The sequence below is a fragment of the Pan paniscus genome, chromosome 14 (assembly GCF_029289425.2).
Source record: "Pan paniscus chromosome 14, NHGRI_mPanPan1-v2.0_pri, whole genome shotgun sequence".
Classification (NCBI taxonomy): domain Eukaryota; kingdom Metazoa; phylum Chordata; class Mammalia; order Primates; family Hominidae; genus Pan; species Pan paniscus.
Genome location: NC_073263.2, coordinates 42,334,905 through 42,360,905, shown reverse-complemented (window position 1 = coordinate 42,360,905; position 26,001 = coordinate 42,334,905). Strand labels below are relative to the sequence as shown.

At 41.6% G+C, this 26,001-nt stretch overlaps 1 long non-coding RNA gene across 2 annotated transcripts; it reads left to right on the top strand.

The window, feature by feature from the left end:
- The first annotated feature begins 373 nt into the window (after nt 1-373).
- On the top strand, nt 374-23,811 carry LOC106634408 (uncharacterized). Of its 2 annotated transcripts, XR_001337770.4 has the most exons (5): nt 374-7,194; nt 7,744-7,877; nt 9,815-9,885; nt 11,404-11,481; nt 22,873-23,811. It is a non-coding gene; the product is annotated as an uncharacterized LOC106634408 (long non-coding RNA). The 2 variants fall into 2 exon arrangements; XR_004665884.3 differs by having other exon boundaries at nt 374-7,877.
- Nucleotides 23,812-26,001: the final 2,190 nt, after the last annotated feature.

The following is a 26,001-nucleotide window of genomic DNA, read 5'->3' as shown; positions in this document are numbered from 1 at the left end:
CTAATACTTTAGCAGATTCGTGTTTTCTATTTTTCATGTGGTGAGTGATGTCATATAGCCCCCATGGTAAGTGTTGATAAACATTTTGGGATTTATAGGTTTGTCATTAACATTCTCATGAACAAAGTATTTGATTTTCCATTACACATTTCCTTTCACTTTTTGAGCCCATTAATGCCAAAACATTTTTTGCAAAGTTAAAACGTGTTACTGTCAGGCCTCTGAGCCCAAGCCAAGCCATCGCATCCCCTGTGACTTGCACATATATGCCCAGATGGCCTGAAGTAACTGAAGAATCACAAAAGAAGTGAATATGCCTTGCCCCACCTTAACTGATGGCATTCCACCACAAAAGAAGTGTAAATGGCCGGTCCTTGCCTTAACTGATGACATTACCTTGTGAAAGTCCTTTTCCTGGCTCATCCTGGCTCAAAAAGCACCCCCCACTGAGCACCTTGCGACCCCCACTCCTACCCGCCAGAGAACAAACCCCCTTTGACTGTAATTTTCCTTTACCTACCCAAATCCTATAAAATGGCCCCACCCTTATCTCCCTTCGCTGACTCTCTTTTCAGACTCAGCCCACCTGCACCCAGGTGAAATAAACAGCCATGTTGCTCACACAAAGCCTGTTTGGTGGTCTCTTCACACGGACGCTCATGAAATTTGGTGCCGTGACTCGGATCGGGGGACCTCTCTTGGGAGATCAATCCCCTGTCCTCCTGTTCTTTGCTCCGTGAGAAAGATCCACCTACGACCTCAGGTCCTCAGACCGACCAGCCCAAGAAATATCTCACCAATTTCAAATCCAGTAAGCGGCCTCTTTTTACTCTCTTCTCCAACCTCCCTCACTATCCCTCAACCTCTTTCTCCTTTCAATCTTGGCGCCACACTTCAATCTCTCCCTTCTCTTAATTTCAATTCCTTTCATTTTCTGGTAGAGACAAAAGAGACATGTTTTATCCGTGAACCCAAAACTCCGGCGCCGGTCACGGACTGGGAAGGCAGCCTTCCCTTGGTTTTAATCATTGCAGGGATGCCTCTCTGAGTATACACTCACGTTTCAAGGGTGTCAGACCATGCAGGGACGCCTGCCTTGGTCCTTCACCCTTAGCGGCAAGTCCCGCTTTCCTGGGGCAGGGGCAAGTGCCCCTCAACCCCTTCCCCTTCACCCTCAGCGGCAAGTCCCGCTTTCCTGGGGCAGGGGCAAGTACCCCTCAACCCCTTCCCCTTCACCCTTAGCGGCAAGTCCCACTTTCCTAGGGGGCAAGAACCCCTCAACCCCTTCTCCTTCACCCTTAGCAGCAAGTCCCGCTATCCTGGGGCAGGGGCAAGTACCCCTCAACCCCTTCCCCTTTACCCTTAGCGGCAAGTCCCGCTTTCCTGGGGCAGGGGCAAGTACCCCTCAACCCCTTCTCCTTCACCCTTAGCGGCAAGTCCTGCTTTCCTAGGGGGCAAGAAGCCCCCAGTCGCTTATTTCCGCACCCCAACCTCTTATCTCTGTGCCCCAATCGCTTATTTCTGCACCCTGACCTCTTATCTCTGTGCCCCAATCCCTTATTTCCGTGCCCCAACCCCTTCTCTGCTTTTCCGGAGGGCAAGAACCCTCCGCCCCTTCTCCCTGTCTCTTTTCTCTGGGCTTGCCTCCTTCACTATGGGTAAGCTTCCACCTTCCATTCCTCCTCCTTCTCCCTTAGCCTGTGTTCTCAAAAACTTAAAACCTCTTCAACTCACACCTGACCTAAAACCTAAATGCCTTATTTTCTTCTGCAATGCCGCTTGACCCCAATACAAACTCGACAGTAGTTCCAAATAGCCAGAAAATGGCACTTTGAATTTTTCCATCCTGTAAAATCTAAATAATTCTTGTCGTAAAATAGGCAAACGGTCTGAGGTGCCTGACGTCCAGGCATTCTTTTACACATCAGTCCCTTCCTAGTCTCTGTGACCAGTGCAACTCGTCCCAAATCTTCCTTCTTTCCCTCCCGCCTGTCCCCTCAGTCCCAACCCCAAGCGTCGCTGAGTCTTTCTAATCTTCCTTTTCTACAGACCCATCTGACCTCTCCCTTCCTCCCCAGGTTGTTCCTCGCCAGGCCGAGCTAGGTCCCAATTCTTCCTCAGCCTCTGCTCCTCCACCCTATAATCTTTTTATCACCTCCCCTCCTCACACCTGGTCTGGCTTACAGTTTCGTTCCGTGACTAGCCCTCCCCCTCCTGCCCAGCAATTTACTCTTAAAAAGGTGGCTGGAGCTAAAGGTATAGTCAAGGTTAATGTTCCTTTTTCTTTATCCCAAATCAGATAGCGTTTAGGCTCTTTTTCATCAAATATAAAAATCCAGCCCAGTTCATGACTTGTTTGGCAGCAACCCTGAGACACTTTACAGCCCTAGACCCTAAAAGGTTAAAAGGCCGTCTTATTCTCAAGATACATTTTATTACCCAATCTGCTCCCGACATTAAATAAAACTCCAAAAATTAAATTCCGGCCCTCAAACCCCACAACAGGATTTAATTAACCTCGCCTTCAAGGTGTACCATAATAGAAAAAAGTTGCAATTCCTTGCCTCCACTGTGAGACAAACCCCAGCCACATCTCCAGCACAGAAGAACTTCCAAACGCCTGAACTGCAGCGGCCAGGCGTTCCTCCAGAACCTCCTCCCACAGGAGCTTGCTACATGTGCCAGAAATCTGGCCACTGGGCCAAGGAATGCCTGCAGCCCAGGATTCCTCCTAAGCCTCGTCCCATCTGTGTGGGACCCCACTGAAAATCGGACTGTTCAACTCACCTGGCAGCCACTCCCAGAGCCCCTGGAACTCTGGCCCAAGGCTCTCTGACTGACTCCTTCCCAGATCTTCTTGGCTTAGCGGCTGAAGACTGACACTGCCCGATCGCTTCGGAAGCCCCCTAGACCATCACGGACGCCGAGCTTCGGGTAACTCTCACAGTGGAAGGTAAGCCCGTCCCCTTCTTAATCAATACGGAGGCTACTCACACCACATTACCCTCTTTTCAAGGGCCTGCTTCCCTTGCCTCCATAACTGTTGTGGGTATTGACGGCCAGGCTTCTAAACCTCTTAAAACTCCCCAACTCTGGTGCCAACTTAGACAATACTCTTTTAAGCACTCCTTTTTAGTTATCCCCACCTGCCCAGTTCCCTTATTAGGCCGAGACACTTTAACTAAATTATCTGCTTCCCTGACTATTCCTGGACTACAGCTGTATCTCATTGCCGCCCTTCTTCCCAATCCAAAGCCTCCTTTGCGTCCTCCTCTTCTATCCCCCCACCTTAACCCACAAGTATAAGATACCTCTACTCCCTCCTTCGTGACCGATCATGCACCCCTTACCACCTCATTAAAACCTAATCACCCTTACCGCACTCAACGCCAATATCCCATCCCGCAGCACCCTTTAAAAAGATTAAAGCCTGTTATCACTCGCCTGCTACAGCATGGCCTTTTAAAGCCTATAAACTCTCCTTACAATTCCCCCATTTTACCTGTCCTAAAACCAGACAAGCCTTACAAGTTAGTTCAGGATCTGCGCCTTATCAACCAAATTGTTTTGCCTATACACCCCGTGGTGCCAAACCCATATACTCTCCTATCCTCGGTACCTGCCTCTACAACCCATTACTCTGTTCTAGATCTCAAACATGCTTTCTTTACTATTCCTTTGCACCCTTAATCCCAGCCTCTCTTCGCTTTCACTTGGACTGACCCTGACACCCATCAAGCTCAGCAAATTACCTAGGCTGTACTGCCGCAAAGCTTCACAGACAGCCCCCATTACTTCAATCAAGCCCAAATTTCTTCCTCATCTGTTACCTATCTCGGTGTAATTCTCATAAAAACACACGTGCTCTCCCTGCCAATCGTGTCCGACTGATCTCTCAAACCCAAGCACCTTTTACAAAACAACTCCTTTCCTTCCTAGGCATGGTCAGAATTTTTACACAAGAGCCAGGACCACACCCTGTAGCCTTTCTGTCCAAACAACTTGACCTTACTGTTTTAGCCTAGCCCTCATGTCTGCGTGCAGTGGCTGCCGCTGCTTTAATACTTTTAGAGGCCCTCAAAATAAGTAGAGGCCTTTCCTACAGGGTCTGAGAAGGCCACCGCAGTCATTTCTTCCGTTCTGTCAGACATAATTCCTCAGTTTAGCCTTCCCACCTCAATACAGTCTGATAACAGACGAGCCTTTATTAGTCAAATCAGCCAAGCATTTTTTCAGGCTCTTAGTATTCAGTGAAACCTTTATATCCCTTATGGTCCTCCATCTTCAAGAAAAGTAGAATGGACTAAAGGTCTTTTAAAAAACACACCTCACCAAGCTCAGCCACCAACTTAAAAAGGACTGGACAATACTTTTACCACTTTCCCTTCTCAGAATTCAGGCCTGTCCTCAGAATGCTACAGGGCTATACAGCCCATTTAAGGTCCTGTATAGACGCTCCTTTTTATTAGGCCCCAGTCTCATTCCAGACACCAGACCAACTTAGACTGTGCCTCAAAAAAAACAAAAACTTGTCATCCCTACTATTTTCTGTCTAGTCATACTCCTATTCACTGTTCTCAACTACTGACACATGCCCTGCTCTTGTTTACACTGCCAGTTTACACTGTTTTTCCAAGCCATCACAGCTGATATCTCCTGGTGCTATCCCCAAACTGCCACTCTTAACTCTTGAAGTAAATAAATAATCTTTGCTGGCAAGACTATGCCAAATCTCCTTAAGCACTCTCTAATCAGACGTCCTGAGTCGTCCCAATTCTTAGACCTTTTATACCTGTTTTTCTCCTGTTATTCCATATAGTTTCTCAATTCATCCAAAACCGTATCTAGGCCATTACCAAACATTCTACACGACAAATGTTTCTTCTAACATCCCCACAATATCACCCCTTACCACAAGACCTTCCTTCAGCTTAATCTCTCCCACTCTAGGTTCCCACGCCGCCCCTAATCCCGCTTGAAGCAGCCCTGAGAAACATCGCCCATTCTCTCTCCATACCAGCCCCCAAAAAATTTTCACCACCCCAACACTTCAACACTGTTTTGTTTTATTCTTCTTATTAATATAAGAAGGCAGGAATGTCAGGCCTCTGAGCCCAAGCCAAGCCATCGCATCCCCTGTGACTTGCACATATATGCCCAGATGGCCTGAAGTAACTGAAGAATCACAAAAGAAGTGAATATGCCTTGCCTCACCTTAACTGATGACATTCCACCACAAAAGAAGTGTAAATGGCTGGTCCTTGCCTTAACTGATGACATTACCTTGTGAAAGTCCTTTTCCTAGCTCATCCTGGTTCAAAAATCACCCCTACTGAGCACCTTGCGACCCCCACTCCTACCCGCCAGAGAACAAACCCCCTTTGACTGTAATTTTCCTTTGCCTACCCAAATCCTATAAAACGGCCCCACCCTTATCTCTCTTCGCTGACTCTCTTTTCGGACTCAGCCCACCTGCACCCAGGTGAAATAAACAGCTTTATTGCTCACACAAAGCCTGTTTGGTGGTCTCTTCCCACAGACGCGCATGAAAGTTACCAAATAATATTATTTAATAGTTGTCAATTTATACAGCATACCATTAATGTTAAAACCGCTGTTGCAAGAGCATTTAGACTCTTTTTTCATATGCTATGTGGGAGGAATGCTTGACTTCTATTTTCCATAAATATTGTATATATACCTAGACTAAAATGTCCTGTGTTTTCCACTGACAGCACTGAATGGCATCCTGCTATCTTCAGGCATCTCCAATTGAAGTCACTTCAGTTGGCTGGTACATCAAGGGGCCAGCAGGGGCCACAGCACCAAATCTTCTCTCACCATTATCCCAGATAAAAAGAATGTGCTGCCTGTAGCTGCTAGCACACTTTCTTTGATAAGGGAGCACCCCATAAGCTGTCCTGGAAAGGAAGGTGTTAGTTAAGTTGTGTTGCAGGTTGGATTCTCCGGAGGCAGATGCCTAGAAGTTTAGGGCCCAAGAGGTTTATTTGGCACCAACACCTGTGGAAGAGAGAAGAAGCAGGATTGGGCAGTGAAAGATGTCCAGCAGTGATATGGGCATGACAAAGTCTTGGCCAGAGGCTGTCTCTGTACCACCCACAGTGGGGTATGTGCAGTGCAGTGACATGATGATAGCTCACTGCAGCCTCAACCTCCCAGGCTCAGGTGATCCTCCTGCCTCAGCCTCCTCAAGTCCTCCTTTGAAGAGGTAGCTGGACATCACATCGTTGTCTACCACGTAGTGTGTCTAGATAAGGCTGGGAAAAGTGAGGTGGGTTATCCCTGGGCATCCTCTGGTTTAACAAGAGTAGGAACTCAGTTGACTGCTCTTGTTTCATATACCATTAGACAAGTCCACAGCAGAAAGTGAAAGCACTGCCAGGTACAGTGACTCATGCCTGTATTCCTAGTGTTTAGGGAGACTGAGGCAGGAGGATCGCTTGAGGCCAGGTGTTTGAGACCAGCCTGGGCAACATAGCAAGACCCTGTCTCTACAAAAATTTAAAAAATTAGCCAGGTGTGGTGGTACACACCTATAGTGCCATCTACTCAGCAGGTTGAGGGAGGAGGATCACTTAACCCGGGAGGCCGAGGCTGCAGTGAGCTATGATCACACCAATGCACTTCAGCCTGGGCAACAGATTGAGAGCCTGTCTCAAAAAAAAAAAAAAAAAAAAGTGAAGGCACCAAGTGGCAATTGTCACAGGCTGTGGCCTACTCAGGAAGCAGACTTGGAGATGGAGAGTGGTGGACAGGAGGTTTGCTAGGGAATGGTCTTGGGATCACCACCTCTGGAAGGGGAAAGGAAGAAGGATGGGGCAGGAAGAGAAGTTGGCTGATGCATTAGTCAGGGTTCACTAGAGGGAAAGAACTAATAGGATAGATGTATATATGAAGGGGAGTTTATTAGGAAGAATCAACTCACAAGATCACAAGGTGAAGTCCCACAATAGGCTGTCTGCAAGCTAAGGAGCAAGGAAGCCAGTCTGAGTTCTAAAACCTCATAAGTAGGGAAGCCGACAATGTGGCCTTCAGTCTGTGGCCGAAAGCTCGAGAGCCCCTGGCAAACCACTGGTCTAAGTCCAAGAGTCCAAAAGCTGAAGAGCTTGGCGTCTGATGTTCAAGAGCAGGAAGGATTCAGCAAGAGAGAAAGATGGAAGGCCAGAGGACTCAGTAAGTCGACTCTTTCTACCTTTTTCAGCCTGCTTTATTCTAGCAGCTGATTAGATGGTGCCCACCCAGACTGCAGGTGGGTCTGCCTCTCCCAGTCCACTGACTCAAATGTTAATCTCCTTTGACAACACCCTCCCAGACACACCCAGGAACAATACCTTGCATCTTTCAATTCAATCAAGTTGACACTCAATCTTAACCATCACAGCCTATGATTCAGCCTCAACAGAGAGCAACCACATGGCCAGCTCTAGACAAAGTGGGGGCCAGACCTTTATATCTCCCTATAAACCAGTTCTTGGCTGTGGGCACCCTGGGAAGAGGGCATGGTGGTGGGTGAGATGACACTCTTCATTTGAAGCAATTCCGATGAGGGCTGACAGCTGGGGATCTCTGCCAGAAGCCCTCGCTGCAGCTGGTGGAGTAGCCCTTCAGTCTTGAGGAGACTCTGGGATGACATCACAGCATCTGCTCCAGAAGTCTGCTGAACCCATCCTGGCTAACTGTAATGCAACTATTAACCATAATACTTTCCTTTAAAAATCTCAGACAAATGCTGAAAGAGATAAGATACTGAGACAGGAAGTGTAAGCTGAGACTGTCCTAAGTGAATCAGGAAAAAGTTATCCTGTCTGTAATGAAGTTCAGGGAGAAAGAACAACTTACATTGAACAGCCTTGAAGGTAAGTTGCTGGTCCAGAAACCTTTTGAGCTAATTTACTTGGTTTCACTTGGGTTTCACCCAGATGCAAAAGGATTTAAGTCGATTATTTAATCCATTCTCTTCTGTGGTGTAGCATGGCAGTGCTTTTGCATGTTGCAGCGTTTTCTTTCATTTTCAGCAGCCCCTCCTCTCCATTTAATCACTGTGTCTGCTGCCCTGTCCTAATCGCTCAGCAGACACCCCCCTGGCATCCCAGACACTCTGGCTGCGTGTCCCGTGCATGATTATTTGGCCCTCACCCTGTACTCCACTTCACACTCCCTTAGGCTATGAGCAGAGGATTTTTATCACAATTGTAAAACATAGAAACTCATCTCCACCAATCCTTTCAAAGAGCCCAGGGAGTCTGAGCTGTTCCAAATGAGAAGCTTCTGCTACAAGAGCATGGCCAGAGACTCTGGCTACCAGAGGGAGGCTGGTGCATTTCATTTCATTGTGAACTCCAACCAGGGTGTCTCGAAGGTTAAAATACCTTTACTTAGCGCTCAATCACTGTCGCACCTGGTACACAGTGCTGTAAAATTAGGAGGGAAGAAGAGAGCAGGAGAAGCCCTGGATTCAACATCAGGAGACCTGGGGTCCAGCCCCTCCCAGCCTCTGGCACTCAGGTTCTCCATGGATCAGGTCTTATTCAGGTTATCATTCCCACTGCCTAGGAAAGTGTCTGGTTGAGTGGGTGCTAAGAAAAAATGTTTTCCTTTCTCCCTGGACATAGCTTGCATAAGGAATGAAGACAATGAGTGTGTGTAGGGGGAAAACGCTAAGGAGCTAGAAAAGTTTTTCATTCCATGGTGCAGTGTTCCTTTCTCTAGCCCCACCACCCAAAGCACAAGACCCTTTCCCTGACTTTGTATCTTACCACACAGTTCAGCAACCCAGTGAAAAGATCCTTATTAAAATTTTATTTATTAATTTTCTTTTTTAAGAATAGAGACAGGATCTCACTATATTGCCCAGGTTGGTCTTGAACTTTTAGCCTCAAGTGATCGTCCCACCTCGGCCTCCCAAAGTGCTGGGATTACAGGTGTGAGGCCACTGAGCCAGGCCAAGTGAAAAGATCTTAACGCTCCCAACATCACATAACTCTCCTGGGAGATGGTGGTGGGAGGATTTTATTTGGACTTGTTTGGATATGTGTTCACCCTTGGACCAAACCTTATGTCCAGGATTGCAGAGTACTGTGATTAGGCAGACCTAAATACTGTACCTTTTTTTTTTTTTTTTTTTTGAGACGGAGTCTCGCTTTCTCTCCCAGTCTGGAGTGCAGTGGTGCGATCTCGGCTCACTGCAAGCTCTGCCTCCAGGGTTCACGCCATTCTCCTGCCTCAGCCTCCCGAGTAGCTGGGACTACAGGCACTGGCCACCACGCCCAGCTAATTTTTTGTATTTTTAGTAGAGACCGGGTTTCACCGTGTTACCCAGGATGGTCTGGGTCTCCCGACCTCATGATCCACCCGCCTCCGCCTCCCAAAGTGCTGGGATTACAGGCGTGAGCCACCGCGCCCGGCTGATACTGCACTGTTTTTTTTGTTGTTGTTGTTTTGTTTTTTCTTTACTATTCTCTACTTCTTGCTATTCTGTTGAATACACGTCGAGTTTTTTCTTCTATTCTTCCCCTTCCTTAATCCCCCTTGCCTATTCATATTTCTTTGTATTGGATTGTACTGCATTTTGTGTTACTTCCTCAAATATATCTTGTAGTTTACTAATTTTCTCTAGAGCTGGTTTTCATTTGCTACTTAACCTACTCATTAAGTTTTTACATTTTAATGATAAAGTTTTAATGTTAATTACCTACAGTGACGTGTTTTGTTTTTATTTTTGACTTGCCTCTCCTTTATTCATAGCCCAGCTCTTTCATTTTAGTTTCCATACTTATTTTATAATCTCTTTCAGATTGTTTTATCAGCTACTTTGGAATTCAGTGTTGCGCCTCCTGATTGATGTGTCTGCTGATTTTCCTTCAGGTGATTTCATTTCTTGTGCTGTTTGTAGTTTTTACTGTTAGCTCCTGCTACACTGGGGTTGTTTTTCTATGTAAATCATGCCCCCCCCGCCATGGCTCAATTTTGCATTTACTTTTGCAAGTAAAATTTAGGGTTTCACTACTGTAGGAGCAGTTTTTATAATATTCTCTTGGTTTGAGTTTATTAAACTGGTTAGGCTTTGTAACTTCTGATACCGTATCTGGCTGTGGGCTTTCAATTTCACAGGCGATTTTGTTTTCCATTCAGATTCCCTGTGATTCCTTTTCCCTTCCCTCAGCTGGTGGGTAGAGTTTTTACAGTTTTCTTTATCCAAACAGAGCAGTCCTTTGAGGAACCTCTCTCTAGGCAGGAGCCTTATTTCCAGCTTCTTGCCTCTCAGAGCCCCAGACCCCTGTCTTCTTTGCTTACATTGCTTACGTACAGTGTAAATCCCATTCAGAGCCGATATCCTACTCACACCCTCTGAGAGTCTTCTCTCATCAGTTGCGATAATTACCAGTCTTGTTTTGAGTTATGTGTTTATTCTGATTTCTCAAAGATTTCCTCCTTTCCTCTTTCCTTTTATTTCTTTCTTCCTTCTTTCTTCTGAGTGTAGAATTTTATTCTATATTATTGCTCTATACTTTAACCCAACATTCCTATGTTTTCAATAGGATCAATAGTATCTGGGTGTAGTGGTGATGTTGGCAGAAGGATGTAAATTAATTTTGTTCATGTTGCCCAAGGATCTTGAATGATCTTTGAAGAATGAAATAAATCATATCACTCTGCAGGTTAAATCATTTCATTGACTTGCTATTGCACTTAAACTCCAAACTCCTTCTTTTGGGTGTATATGTCTTATACAAGTTGACCCCTATCTCCCCATGTAACCAGGGCTTAAGCTTTTCTTTGCATCATTCAAACTGCCTTCTTTCTTGCTTTAGAGTCATTGTTCTAGCTGTTCCTTCTGCCTGAAATGGTCCCTAGATCTTTGCATGGACATGTACATTCTGACATCCAGAACACAGAATTGTCACCTTCTGTGCTACTCCGTTTTCATGCTGCTGATAAAGACTGGGTAATTTATACAGGAAAAAGGTTTAATGAACTCACACTTCCACATGGCTGAGGAGGCCTCACAATAATGGTGAAAGGCAAGGAGGAGCAAGTCACGTCTTACATGAATGGCAGCAGGCAAAGAGAGAGCTTGTGCAGGGAAACTCCACCTTATAAAGTCATCAGATCTCATGAGACTTATTCACTATCATAAGAACAGCATGGGAAAGACCTGCCTCCATGATTCAGTTACCTCCCACTGGGTCCCTCCCACAACACCTGGGAATTCAAAATGAGATTCAGGTGGGGACACAGCCAAACCATATCACCTTCCCAAAAAGAGTTTTCCTGATCACCCTATCACTCCCTCCCTCTCATAACACCCTGTTTCATAGTCTACATGACACATATCACTATGTTAATTATACTTTAATTTATGTTTTTACTTGTTTATTTCAGAGGCCAGGCTAACAGGGATTGCTGATGGGGAAATAAAGAAATAATCAAGGATGAATCCTAGATGTGGGGCTTGAGCAAGTGAGTAGATGCTTGTAAGAGAAATAGGTGTAAGATGGAAATCGAGTTCTGTTTTGAAAATATTTACGTTTAATATTTTTATTCTTTATCCTAATGAATAAATCAAGTAAGAAGTTGGATATGAAAGTCTGGAACTCAAGCAGAAGTCAGGGAGATATACAAGCTTAAGTGTCATCTGCATAGAGATAATATTTAAAGCCACACTAGTAGATGGTAGCACCCAGGGGAAGAGAAAAGTGTTGTTAGAAAAGACAAGGCAGGCCAGGCGTGGTGGCTCACGCCTGTAATCCCAGCACTTTGGGAGGCCGAGGTGGGTGGATCATGAGGTCAGGAGATCGAGACCATCCTGGCTAACACGGTGAAACCTCATCTCTACTAAAAATACAAAAAATTAGCTGGGCATGGTGGTGGGTACCTGTAGTCCCAGCTACTTGGGAGGCTGAGGCAGGAGAATGGAGTGAACCCAGGAAGGCGGAGCTTGCAGTGAGCCGAGATCGCACCACTGCACTCCAGCCTGGGCAACAGAGCGAGACTCCATCTCAAAAAAAAAAAAAAGACAAGGCAATACATCTTGAACGTCTTGCGAAACAATCTCCAATGTGGCATAGTCAGAGCTACGGGATAATCCACTGAATGAATATATGTACAATGAAGGAAGGGCTTTACATGAAGAAATTAAGCAGCATTATCAGAAATTTACTTAATTACCTTAACTCTTGCTTCTGCCGGTCAGAGGTTTGATGCCTGGAAACTCTAGTGATGGATGCTATGGATTTTCATGAGAGAATATAAATAAAATTTATTGGTTCTCTCTTTAACCTGACTTGACCTGCCCAAACAAATATACAGAGTGATTTTGTAAATATTAGTTCTTTCCTGCTTGTCCATGGGAGCGGGTGTGGTGGGTTCTGACACAGATGACACCTGAATATTATCTATTATTAAACACAGCTATGATCTAAATCTCTGAGAAGCTTTATCTTGTAAGTAGCCCTGAAGGCTACTGAGAATAGACCAGAAAAGAATTTTTTTCCCTTCTCATTTTGGGGAGAAAACTCATAGAATTGGGAAGCTTCTTTATCCTGCAGAGGAACAAGGCAACATTACCAAATCTCTTCAGATGATTTAGTCCAAGGTGGGAATTATGCTCTGATATTTTGAGATATATGATAAGATTGAAAAACAGTCAACTGTGGTTCTGGTAATAGAATGAACAGGCTCTCCGTCTGCTCTGGCTTCCTCCAGCTACAGATCACCATCTCGGGTTTAAATCTAACTTGCTGCTCTCATTGTCTTCCAGACTTATTTAAGCTATAAAAGGTTTGCCTAGAGATGTGGATTGTTTATGTAGAGTGTGAGGTGCAACTGTACAATATATCCATGACTTTGCTTTATGATTTCAGTCAAAGCAAAATGAAAGGCTCATTATCACTCATGCTCGGGAAGCAATGGGGAATATTTTAAATTTCACGTTTTCACTGGTCTGTCATCAAGAACAGGACTAAAGTTTCAAATGAGATGCATTTTCTATAATGCAGGTGGTGCCTTATCTTGAAATAGCTGTTGTCTTTGTCATTCTGATTTGCTGAGCAGACAGCTGGAAATTAAACAATAAAAAATAACTTTCTGTACATGACATTTCATTTTTGGATAACCAGCAGCCCAAATTCCGAGGCATTGGGATTAGTATATTTATCTCCACAGGTGCCCACAAATGAAATGAAATGTCACCTAAAGCACTATACCCACTTCATTGCTATTATACCCCAAAGTTTCCTCCAGTAAAATATTTTATTAAAATTAAATGAAAAAGCAAAACCTGTGCAATGGTTGTTCAAGCAGCTTTAATGAGCTTTAGAATGGAGCACACCCCCGACAATTCTTCCATAGGTATTTTACTATGCACAGGAAAACTGTTCAAAGAATATTATACTATACCATTCTTTCCTCATCTTCTTGGCTGTGTGTTGAATCAATTAAATTGCAACTTATAAATTACCGGTTAAAATATCTAAGAAAATAGCTTTTGTTTCTATTTATAGGTACAGTATGCACTTCCTGAAAATGTTTGCCATCTCACTGAATCATTTTCTCCTTTCTCATCACCTAGTTGTTCATTTAGCAAATATTTATTTATGTGCCATGCTAGTTTGTTCATAGGGTAACAATTGTGAGCAAGATAATAGAGGTCTCTGGGCCCTTATGAAGTTTATAATTTGGCCAAATAGATAACAGCAAAAACAACAGTAACATCATCTTGTCATCCTATTAAGTATTTTCTATTTTGCCAGATACTGTTCTAGGTGAAGTCATGTATTCAATCGCCTAATTATTATGATAAGGTAATCATTACACAGATGCAGGAAGGTCCTAGGAGAAAGATTCCATTATTACCCCCATTGTCTGGAAAAGAAAACAGAGGCAGAGGGAAATTTTAAGCAATTTGCCCCAGGACATGTAGCTAGGAAGTAGAACTAACAATGCTAACAGTAAAATGATGAATATTATGATACAGGAAGTTCAGGATATTGTAAGAACATGAAGTAGAGGCTCTTGACCCAGTACCTGAGCCAGCTTGGTCTGCTGTAACAAAATATTATAGATTGAGTGGCTTAAACTACAGACCTTTATTTTCTCAGAGTTCTGAAGGGTGGAAAGTCCAAGATCAAGGTCTAGCAGTGTTCACTTTGGGGTAAGGACCCTTTTCCTGTCTTGCACACAGCTGCCTTTTTGTTAGATGCTCACATAGTGAGGAGAGAGAGAGAGAACGAGCTCTTTGGTGTCTTTTCTTTTTTTTTTTCTCTTTATGATTATTATACTTTAAGTTTTAGGGTACATGTGCACAATGTGCTGGTTAGTTACATATGTATACATGTGCCATGCTGGTGTGCTGCACCCATTAACTCATCATTTAGCGTTAGGTATATCTCCTAATGCTATCCCTCCCCCCACCCCACAACAGTCCCCAGAGTGTGATGTTCCCCTTCCTGTGTCCATGTGTTCTCATTGTTCAATTCCCATCTGTGAGTGAGAACATGCAGTGTTTGGTTTTTTGTCCTTGCGATAGTTTACTGAGAATGATGATTTCCAATTTCATCCATGTCCCTACAAAGGACATGAACTCATTATTTTTTATGGCTGCATAGTATTCCATGGTGTATATGTGCCACATTTTCTTAATCCAGTCTATCGTTGTTGGACATTTGGGTTGGTTCCAAGTCTTTGCTATTGTGAATAGTGCCACAATAAACATGTGTGCATGTGTCTTTATAGCAGCATGATTTATAGTCCTTTGGGTATATACCCAGTAATGGGATGGCTGGGTCAAATGGTATTTCTAGTTCTAGATCCCTGAGGAATTGCCACACTGACTTCCACAACGGTTGAACTAGTTTACAGTCCCACCAACAGTGTAAAAGTGTTCCTATTTCTCCACATCCTCTCCAGTACCTGTTGTTTCCTGACTTTTTAATGATTGCCATTCTAATTGGTGTGAGATGGTATCTCATTGTAGTTTTGATTTGCATTTCTCTGATGGCCAGTGATGATGAGCATTTTTTCATGTGTCTTTTGGCTGCATAAATGTCTTCTTTTGAGAAGTGTCTGTTCATATCCTTTGCCCACTTTTTGATGGGGTTGTTTGTTTTTTTCTTGTAAATTTGTTTGAGTTCATTGTAGATTCTGGATATTAGCCCTTTGTCAGATGAGTAGGTTGCGAAAATTTTCTCTCATTTTGTAGGTTGCCTGTTTCCTCTGATGGTAGTTTCTTTTGCTGTGCAGAAGCTCTTTAGTTTAATTAGATCCCATTTGTGAATTTTGGCTTATGTTGCCATTGCTTTTGGTGTTTTAGACATGAAGTCCTTGCGCATGCCTATGTCCTGAATGGTAATGCCTAGGTTTTCTTCTAGGGTTTTTATGGTTTTAGGTCTAACGTTTAAGTCTTTAATCCATCTTGAATTAATTTTTGTATAAGGTGTAAGGAAGGGATCCAGTTTCAGCTTTGTACATATGGCTAGCCAGTTTTCCCAGCACCATTTATTAAATAGGGAATCCTTTCCCCATTGCTTGTTTTTCTCAGGTTTGTCAAAGATCAGATAGTTGTAGATATGTGGCGTTATTTCTGAGGGCTCTGTTCTGTTCCATTGATCTATATCTCTGTTTTGGTACCAGTACCATGCTGTTTTGGTTACTGTAGCCTTGTAGTATAGTTTGAAGTCAGGTAGCGTGATGCCTCCAGCTTTGTTCTTTTGGCTTAGGGTTGACTTGGTGATGTGGGCTCTTTTTTGGTTCCATATGAACTTTAAAGTAGTTTTTCCAATTCTGTGAAGAAAGTCATTGGTAGCTTGATGGGGATGGCATTGAATCGATAATTTACCTTGGGCAGTATGGCTATTTTCACGATATTGATTCTTCCTATCCATGAGCATGGAATATTCTTCCATTTGTTTGTATCCTCTTTTATTCCATTGAGCAGTGGTTTGTAATTCTCCTTGAAGAGGTCCTTCACATCCCTTGTAAGTTGGATTCCTAGGTATTTTATTCTCTTTGAAGCAATTGTGAATGGGAGTTCACTCATGATTTGGCTCTCTGTTTGTCTGTTATTGGTGTATAAGAATGCTTGTGATTTTTGTACATTGATTTTGTATCCTGAGACTTTGCTGAAGTTGCTTATCAGCTTAAGGATATTTTGGGCTGAGACAATGGGGTTTTCTAGATATACAATCATGTCGTCTGCAAACAGGGACAATTTGACTTCCTCTTTTCCTAATCGAATACGCTTTATTTCCTTCTCCCGCCTAATTGCCCTGGCCAGAACTTACAACACTACGTTGAATAGGAGTGGTGAGAGAGGGCATCCCTGTCTTGTGCCAGTTTTCAAAGGGAATGCTTCCAGTTTTTGCCCATTCAGTATGATATTGGCTGTGGGTTTGTCATAGATAGCTCTTATTATTTTGAGATACGTCCCATCAATACCTAATTTATTGAGAGTTTTTAGCATGAAGCGTTGTTGAATTTTGTCAAAGGCCTTTTCTGCATCTATTGAGATAATCATGTGGTTTTTGTCTTTGGTTCTGTTTATATGCTGGATTACATTTATTGATTTGTGTATATTGAACCAGCCTTGCATCCCAGGGATGAAGCCCACTTGATCATGGTGGATAAGCTTTTTGATGTGCTGCTGGATTCGGTTTGCCAGTATTTTATTGAGGATTTTTGCATCAGTGTTCATCAAGGATATTGGTCTAAAATTCTCTTTTTTGGTTGTGTCTCTGCCCGGCTTTGGTATCAGGATGATGCTGGCCTCATAGAATGAGTTAGGGAGGATTCCCTCTTTTTCTATTGATTGGAATAATTTCAGAAGGAATGGTACCAGCTCCTCCTTGTACCTCTGGTAGGATTCAGCTGTAAATCCATCTTCTTTGGTGCCTTTTCTAATAAGGGCACTAATTCCAGCATGAGAGCCCCAGCTTCATGACCTCATCAAACCCTGGTTACCTCCCAAAGGCCCCACCTCCAAATACCATCACCTGGAAGAACAGGGCTTCAGCATATGCATTTCACGTTTACGATTCAGTCCATAGCATCTGGCATTGTAATTTTTCCAGGTCAGAACTTTCCATAAATCAGAAATCATATTTAGCAGCCATGAATGAGACTATTTTATTTTATTCTGAGAGAGGGTCTTGCTTTGTCACCCAGGATAGAGTGCAGTGGTACGATCATGACTCACTGTAACCTCCAACTCCTGAACCCTAGAGATCCTCCTGCTTCAGGCCCTTTAGTAGCTACGACTGCAGGCTCATGCCACCAGGCCTGGCTAATTTTTAAAAATTTTCTTAGAGATGAGGTCTTTCTATATTCCGCAGGCTGGTCTTGAACTCCTTGCCTCAAGTGATCCTCCCATCTTGGCCTCCCAAAGTGCTGAGATTACAGGCATGAGCCACCACGCCTGGCCTTGAATGAGACTATTTTAAACACATATACCTCTGCTAAATTCCAACATTATTATAAATGAATTCTATGTAACCTTTAGCTTGTTAAGTTCTTTAAGCTTTGATTTTCCCATCTGCAAGTTGGGAGGAGGGTTGTTTTGCTGTCAAACTCATGCATATACAGCATTTCTACCTGTGAATGGTGTATATTTCTATGTGCTAATGTATATATGAATAGTGAGATGTGTGTGGGGGTGTGTGTGTGCACACGTGCACATGGGGGCAGGCAGCAACCTTTCTGACACTTTTACATGTGTAGCGCTTTTTAGTTTACCTCTTTGTAAAGTACATGTGATGATCATGACAGTTGAGATGTTATTTTTATTCTCATTTTATGTGTGGAGGCCAGGAGGTCAAGTTTCTTTCTCAAGGTCATGCGGTTGGTGTGTGGTTGAGCCGAGGTGTGACCTAAACCTCCTGTGATTCCTGGGTTAGTGCTTTTCCTTTGTCCCATGGCTGCCTCATGGTGGTGAGCATTGTGCCTGATACTTGGGCTCTGAGAAGGAGATTCATTCTCTGTAGCATACTCAGCTGACATCTCATTTTGTTTCCTTGCTATCCATGCTAACACACCGCAGCGGTGAGTGTTGCAGTGCATTTTTGAAGTATTGATTTCCAGTCAGCCCCCATCCCAAAGACCCTACCACACACCCAATTCTATTTGCTTCACTTCAGCTCACCACATGCTGCTGCCTGAGAGCTTCTAGTTTGTTATCACTCTGCTTATGGGCAGACCGGCAGAAATTTACTGCAGTTACCAGGCTTCAGTGCTAGGAAACCAGCGCTGTTTCTGTTTCAGAAATGTGGACAGATTTTGCAATTTTTTAAAGATTAAAAACAATCTTCTTTATGTATGTAGAAATACAGATATTTTGACTGTTTCATATAAATCCATATATTGGGACACATCATCCTACCTTTTAAAAATGAAATCTTTTTTTAAATTTACCCTTACTTAATCTTTCCCTATTCATATCAGCCTCCACCCCCAGCTAGTCTATATTTACAGTGTAGCATGAGCTCTTCCAAATAATTCTCAGTGCTCATAAAATCATATGTAAACATTTATATATGTGTATGTCTATACATCTACCTAAAAATAAATGTATGTGCGTATTTTACAAAACCAGGTCATTGTTTACGAAAATGGATTCATACTACTATTGTGTATACTTTACTTCATATTATTCAATATTTTCAGGCAAATCCCAGACTTTATGTTGTTTATATCCAGTAAACACTTCAGTATTCATCACTAACGGATAGAGATTTTTAAGAATGTAACCAATTATACTAATATCACCTATAACAAAATTTATAATAGTTCTTTAAAATCATCCAATACCCAGTTCATGTTCAAATCTCCCTGATTGCCTCAAAAACATCTTTTTACAGTTGGTTTGTTTGAATGAGGATTCAAATGCCAAACATTGCATTTGCCTGATATGTCTCTAAAATTTACAATGATTTTCCCTTCCCCTTCCCTGTTAATACTTCTATTTGTTGAAGAAACCAGGTTATTTTCCTTGTAGAATTTCCCACCTTCTAGATTTGTCTTATTTCATTCTCGTGGTGTCACTTAACACCTACCCTGTGCTTCCTTTACATACTTAGTTGAATATAGAAGATTGACGAGATTTCTGGCTCAATTCATTTGGCTAGAATACTTAATAGTTGGTGCTGTGTACTTTCTATTGCATCACAGAGGTATGGAATAGGAGGAATACAACATTGGCCAGCCCACTTTAAGTGATGCTGAAATTGGCCATTGGGGTCAGGTGTGGTCAGCTTTATCTTTCCAATATAAACTTTCTCATCAACCCTGACTTAACAGTTTTAGCATTCAGTAATGAACATTACCTATATTCATTATTTCAGTCAGAGTTGTAAAATAATAATTTTCTAAATCTATTAATCTTTCTGCCTTGATTGGCTGGAATTCTATGAAGAACTCTCTCTTATCAATCATTGGTAATCTTGAATAATAGTTTGTATAGGAGAGGCAGAATAAAGGTTTTTTTTTTTTTTTTTTGGTTGTCAGTTTTCTGAATAATGAAATGATGCTTTAGCAACCTCCAATGGTGATCAATAACATTGTTGGACTCAGATATTTTTATATATTAAATGTGTTGTAGATTATGGAATTTTATTACATTTGATGCTCAGATGGTCTCATTCTTGGCCAGTGGGCACTCCGCAGAATTGCTCCTTTGGTCTTCTTTTGACAAGACCCCAGTAATTTGTGATGATGACTTCTTTGATTTCTGGTAAATAGAATATCCTTGACTTACCCAGAACGCTTTTTACACTAGATGTAGATTGAGTCATTTCTCCAAAGTGGACTGGTTCCCTAGTGAGAAAGGGCATTTAGAGAACATAATCTTGATTCTAGAAGTTAATTTATTATCTTTTTAATGCTTCTATGGCATTCCATGACATACCATGAAATATTTAACCATTTTCTCTTGCTGGCATTCACTTAGCCTCTGGTTTTGCTATATCCTGTCTTTCAATTGCAAAGTCAGGTTGAAGATGGGAAAACACAGTTCAAGAAGCTTTCTATAGGCCTTACACAATCAGTAGAAATGTAAAATTGAAAAATAATATGAGAATACTTGGAATTCTTAATAGAAATTCTGGCAACCCAGTGGTTCTTGGGAAATATGTCCTTATTCAGCTGGGTAGAGAATTCTCCTTTGCTTCCTGGAGCTTATCTTTAACAAGATGAGAGATGATGCCCTCTCCTTCTTCCTCTTTTGGTTGGAGAACAGTTTTCCTTTCTTCTCTTATGGATTTTGGTAGAAACATATTTCTGTTTACTTTTTCTAACTGTGATCCTGGCAATGAGATGCATGCTAGCTCTCCAGGTCATACAGCAGCTTGGACCTTTCATAAGCTCCATACAACTTTGGATGGAGGTGTAGCTACGTGCCATATTGGCAGTACATTTTGTTCTTGCAGAGGGCATTCTGGCCTTCTTGATTCTATATTTTATTTCTTTGCCAATCATCAGGCAGTGTGCAATGGAGAAAACAAAATTTATTGGGGGCTTTCAGCTCTGTAACTAGCAATAACTATTCCTGGCTGGCCACAAAGTTCCCCAGATGCACCCTGCTATATAATCCTGATTTTCTAGTTCATTGTAAATTCACAACACTGTACTGTCAACTATCCCTCTTTTCATATCTACATAAAAAAGAAATTTCCTGGTAACATTCTTAAAGCATTTGATAATGCTTATAGACTTTACAAAAAAACTTTTATTGGAGTATAATATACATTACAGAAAACTACACATAAATATATAGCTTGATGAATTTCCATAAACCAAACACATTTATATAACCAGAACTTGGATCAATAAATAGTCCATTATAAGTACACCTGAAGCCTTTTTATGCTACTTTCAGTAAGTCTCTGCCCTTCTTCCTCTAAGAACAATCATTATCCTGATCCTTAAAAGCATAGATTTATTTTGCCTGTCTTTGTACTAACATAAGTGGAATTATACACTACATACTTTCTTGCATCTGGCTTATTTCTCTCAATATTTGTGCTGTTCAACTATATAAACACATGTAATTGTAGATTGTTCATTCCAATTGTTATATAGTGTTCCATTGTGTGTCTCCATTGCAATTTATCTATTCTATGTGGATGAGCATTTGGGCAGTTTCCAGTTTGGAGCTATTATAGGTAATGCTGCTATCAACATTCTACTACATACCTTTGCTGAACATACATCTGCATTTCTGTTGGGTGTACTCCTAGAAGGGGGATTTATGGTCACAGTGTATGCAATATACCCTGCTTTATTAGATAATGCTGAAGAGTTCCAAAGTGGTTGTACCAAACCAAACTCCCACCATCAGTGTGTGAAAGCTCTCGATGGCACACACGCTCCCCCAACACTTGATAGTTTCCCTCATTTTCATATATATGAAACTTTCAGGTTGAAGAAGATTCCCAGAGTATAGAAGACTTTCTAATACCATCCTCCAATTTCTGTCCAAAGTGTAGCAATATATATAGGGCAAATTAGACTAGGACTCTGACAATAGCCTAATTTATTTCATAGGTGGTAGGGAATGGGTCAAATGAACACATACAGGTTTGCACACCATCAAGAAGCCTATGGGTTTAGTCATTTTAGGGCAGTCAACTGTTTCCTGCTGATGTTTATTATTGTGTATATTTTATGACAAAAATAAAGAAAGTAAGAGAGAAATATCATTCACAATTCCATTACCATAACATACTAATAGTTTTTAGTTCCCTTATCCACACACATATCTGAATTTTATATGGTTACAATCATGGTCTAGATATAATTTCATATTATGCTTTTTTGAGCTAAATGTTTTCTCTAAAGCACTTTCTCATGTTTTAAAAATATTTCCTCATTATATATTTAGGTTGCTTCCAATGTTTTACTATTCTAGAGAGGTCTATAGAAAATATCTTCACCAGTTTACCTTTACTTTTTTTTTTAAATTAATCCTTTAGGCAAAAGTCCTAAGAGTGGGATTATGGAGTAGAAAATTATCATTTTGTCTGGCTCCTGATTTAAAGTGCATCTCTCTCTCCAAAAGGCTTTTCACAATTTATACCAGAGGAATCCACCTTCTTGGAAAGCAGAAGAGCTAAGTTTGACTTACAGCAGCAAGTGCTCTGTTAGCTTCATAAACAAATAAAACATATGACATATTGTTGAAGTAAAGTTTTAGCTTTTGGAAGATTTAAAAATTCTTGCCTAGCTTCCTTTGTAATACAAATTTAGAAAAAACACAATTTTCCGCAAGCAGGTGACTGGGATAAACAAATGTAAGTCATGCAATAGGATACTACTTGGTTGATACATGTGTTACAACATAAATGAATTATGAAATAATTATGCTTAGGGAAAGAAGCCAAAGAAAAAAGAGTACATACTCTATGATTCCGTTACAGAAAACTCTATATAATGCAAACTTAACATAGTGACAGAAAGTAGATCAACATTGCCTGTGGACATGGGGTGGGGTAGAGAGGAGCAGGAAAAAAGGATTGCAGAGGGGCACGTGGAAACTTTTGAGGCCAATGGATATGTTTACTACCTTGATTGTGGTGATGGTTTCATGGGGATATATGTGTGTTAAAGTTTATCAAATTGTACACTGTAAATATGTACAGTTTATTACATATCAATTATACCCCAATGAAGCTGTTTTTTAAAATAAAATTTCTTGCTCAATATTTCTAACTCTTTGAAGATCTAAAGAAAATGAGGAGCAGGAGTTGCTGTTAGTTCATTATGACTATTTAGTGTAGTGAGTTAAAGGGACACAATTAAACCTACTATACTACATAATAATAATGAACAACAATTTCTGTCCTTCATTTTGTATGCCCAAAAAAGATATGTTCAAGTCCTGACACTGGTACCTGTGAATGTGATCTTATCTGGAAAGACAGACTTTTTGGCCTGTGAGATGTGGGGGCCCCAAATCCAATGACTGGAGTCATTGGAAGAAGAGGAGAGGATGCACAGAGAGACACACAAAGAGAAGAGCACCATGTGTAGATGGAGGCACAGGTTGGAGCGATGCAGCTACAAGCCAAGGAACACCAAGGAACTAGAAAGAGACATTAAGAATCCTTCCTTAGAGCCTTCAGAGGGTACCTGGCCCTGCTGACACCTTGATTTTGGACTTCTAACCTCTAGAATTATGAGTGAATACATTTCTGTTATTTTAAGCCACAGAAGTGGTAATTTGTTATAGCAATGCTTGTGAACAAATACATATACCAATATGGTTTTATTAGCTAGTATACTCTAATTTTATAGTCGGTAATATCAAGGGAGTAACACAAGGTATCTGCACTACAGAAGCAGATGTCTGATTACTAGGTTCTGCGATGAAACTTTGTGTTTCAAAAAATGGATCCCCTTCATTCTCCTTGTTTCTGTGTCTGCTGTCCTGAAGCCAGATGTGTTACCATGATGTCTTTATACTAATATACTAACAGCAGTTCTCAAAGCACTGTTCATGGACACTTTGAGCTCCCTGAGACTCTTCCAGGGGGAGGCCAAATCTATTCTCATACTTTCCCTTTTCACTGTGTTGACATTTGCAGTGATAGTGCAGAAGCAACGATAGGCAAAACTGCTGACACCTTAGGACAAATGGCAGTACCAGCAATTGCACTAGTAGACATCTTATTCTTCGTCTTCATGACTGGCAGAAAACAAACATAAAAAGAATTTGACTTAAGAATGACCTTGATGAAGGAGCAACATGATTTATTAAATCTTTATCCTTCAGTACAAGTCTTTTTAATATTGTGTGTGATGTTATGGGGAGTACAAATAAAGCACTTCTGTGACATACAGAAGTACAAAAAAATAGTACTTGTGTAATTGAGTTCTAGCTAAACTAGCAGCTTTTCCCATGAACACCAGTTTTACTTGACAAACAGACTTGGGCTATTCAGGTTATTCAGACTTGGGTATTTGGCAAACATGTCCCTCCATGCTCAGAGATTCTCCTTCAGAGGCAACCATCTTAGACTCTGTTTTCTTTACTGGGAATGACATTTCTTGTAAAAGCTTAAACACAGGTAAGGCCAAGGTATTTTGCCTAAGGACAGAAAGCATAATGTTGTAGAGGTGGGTTCCCTTCCAGCCCATTACACTTCCCATTCCACTAAACGAGACAGGTGGTTTTCCACATTTCATGCATCTCCTCCTTGAGACAGTGAATCAATGCTGCAAGAGAAAGAAATGCCAGGTGGAAAAGCTGACAAGTCAGATATTACACAGCCACTTAATTTTTATTTTGTAATTTTCACAATTTGAGCAACCAAGTAGAATACATTAAAAAGATACTAAAAATGCGCTGTGATAAAATTCATTTGACCAGGAAATATAGGCTTTCATGTTTTTGTCTCCAGCTCAGCCTTTTCTCATTTTTAATGTCAACTGTTTTCTGGATATGGCACTTATTTTGACAAAAGCTATGTTGAGTTGCAAATTGAAACATGGTGCATAGCTTCTATGATTAAGAAATTCAGAATCTATCCAACCTAAGGCCTTGAAGGCAGAAAGAAATTCCCAGAGAAAAATTTCTCAACTTTGCCATGTACCGATGAATGCCTGATATAAATATTAACTGTTATTTCTGCAAACGTTCCCACTGTTTTATATACTTCATTTCCCCCATTTGTGAGACGACAATGTATTCTGGAAATTTGATGGATAGAAACTCGTGATTGAGTCTTCTCAGCATGGGATAGGTCAGTATTTGTGACTCAGCTGGCTGGTGCCAGAGTGGAGAACTCGTCTGATTTGTTTCCACCCCAGGCACTGAAGGATTTTCAAGATTTTCCTCTTAATATTTGGTTTTACTTGATAATCCTAGAGCATGCTGGGAAATCTCAGCAAGAGAAAAAATTTAGTAACCACAGGGAGGCCTGCTCAGAGGGCTGTGGGTAAGTATGAAAGCTCATGTGTATGCCTACTAATGACTCTTGAATATTTTGCTTTTCACAAGGTTTTCCTTCAACAAAAAGTATGTAGGCTTGTAAGGACAGTGGGCCTTTAGAAAACTCAGCCATTCCCAGAAAGACAAATGCACATTTGAGTCATTTCCCAAGAGAGATGTCACTAGTCAGGAAGGTATGTGGAACCACACGGTTCAGCTTGCAATTTAGAATTTCAAAAGCAGGAGTTGGCCAAGAGTTGCCTGGGGTTTTTAACCTCACGTTTTTACCATAAATTTTCTTTCTTATTTGTTGAGTGCTGACCTCACCCTTGTCATAGGTGGGATAGAAGAGATGCTAGCTGCCTCTGATCAACATTGGAGAAAATGCCCAATTAAGAAATAGGCTTTATAGCCAAGGTGACTAAATCCCAAAGGCTTGTTTGTTTTCTTTGTGCAACCCAACTTCTTATGGGCTTGCTTTTGGATTCTGTTGTTTCCTTTGTTTTTGTTTGGTTGGTTGTTTATATGTCGTTACTAAGACTGTCTTGGAGATGTTGGACAATAGGCTAGTGTCTCATTGGATCTGGGTGTTCCAGATGTGAGCTAGGTCCTAGAAGGAGGTGGTAAGAAGGCTTTGCACTATGCCCTGGGGAGGGCTGTTTTGCTGGCTGGGTGACCAGGTTCTGAGGGAGTCTGTACCTAGTAGATTTTCTGAACATTCAGCAGGTGTGTGAGACACCTGACATGGCTGATCTTGGTACAGAAGGAATCCAGCTGGAAGTGATCTGTGTGTAGCATGTCTCATAGAAATACAAGGAGCCTTGTCTTGTGACCCTGTACCTGTAAGGCCTCAAAGGACCTCACTCATAACAGCTAGGATGACTCTATGAACCCCTATATGCTGGAAATAGCCCCAGCTTAATTTAGTTTAATTCAATTCACACTTATTAGGTTCCTACTAAGAAAAATAATTTCCTTGAACATAATTATTTTTTGTGATTTAGTTTATCCTCATTTTAATTGGAAGAAACTGGGGATTAGAGAGGGTAAGTGGCTTATCCAAG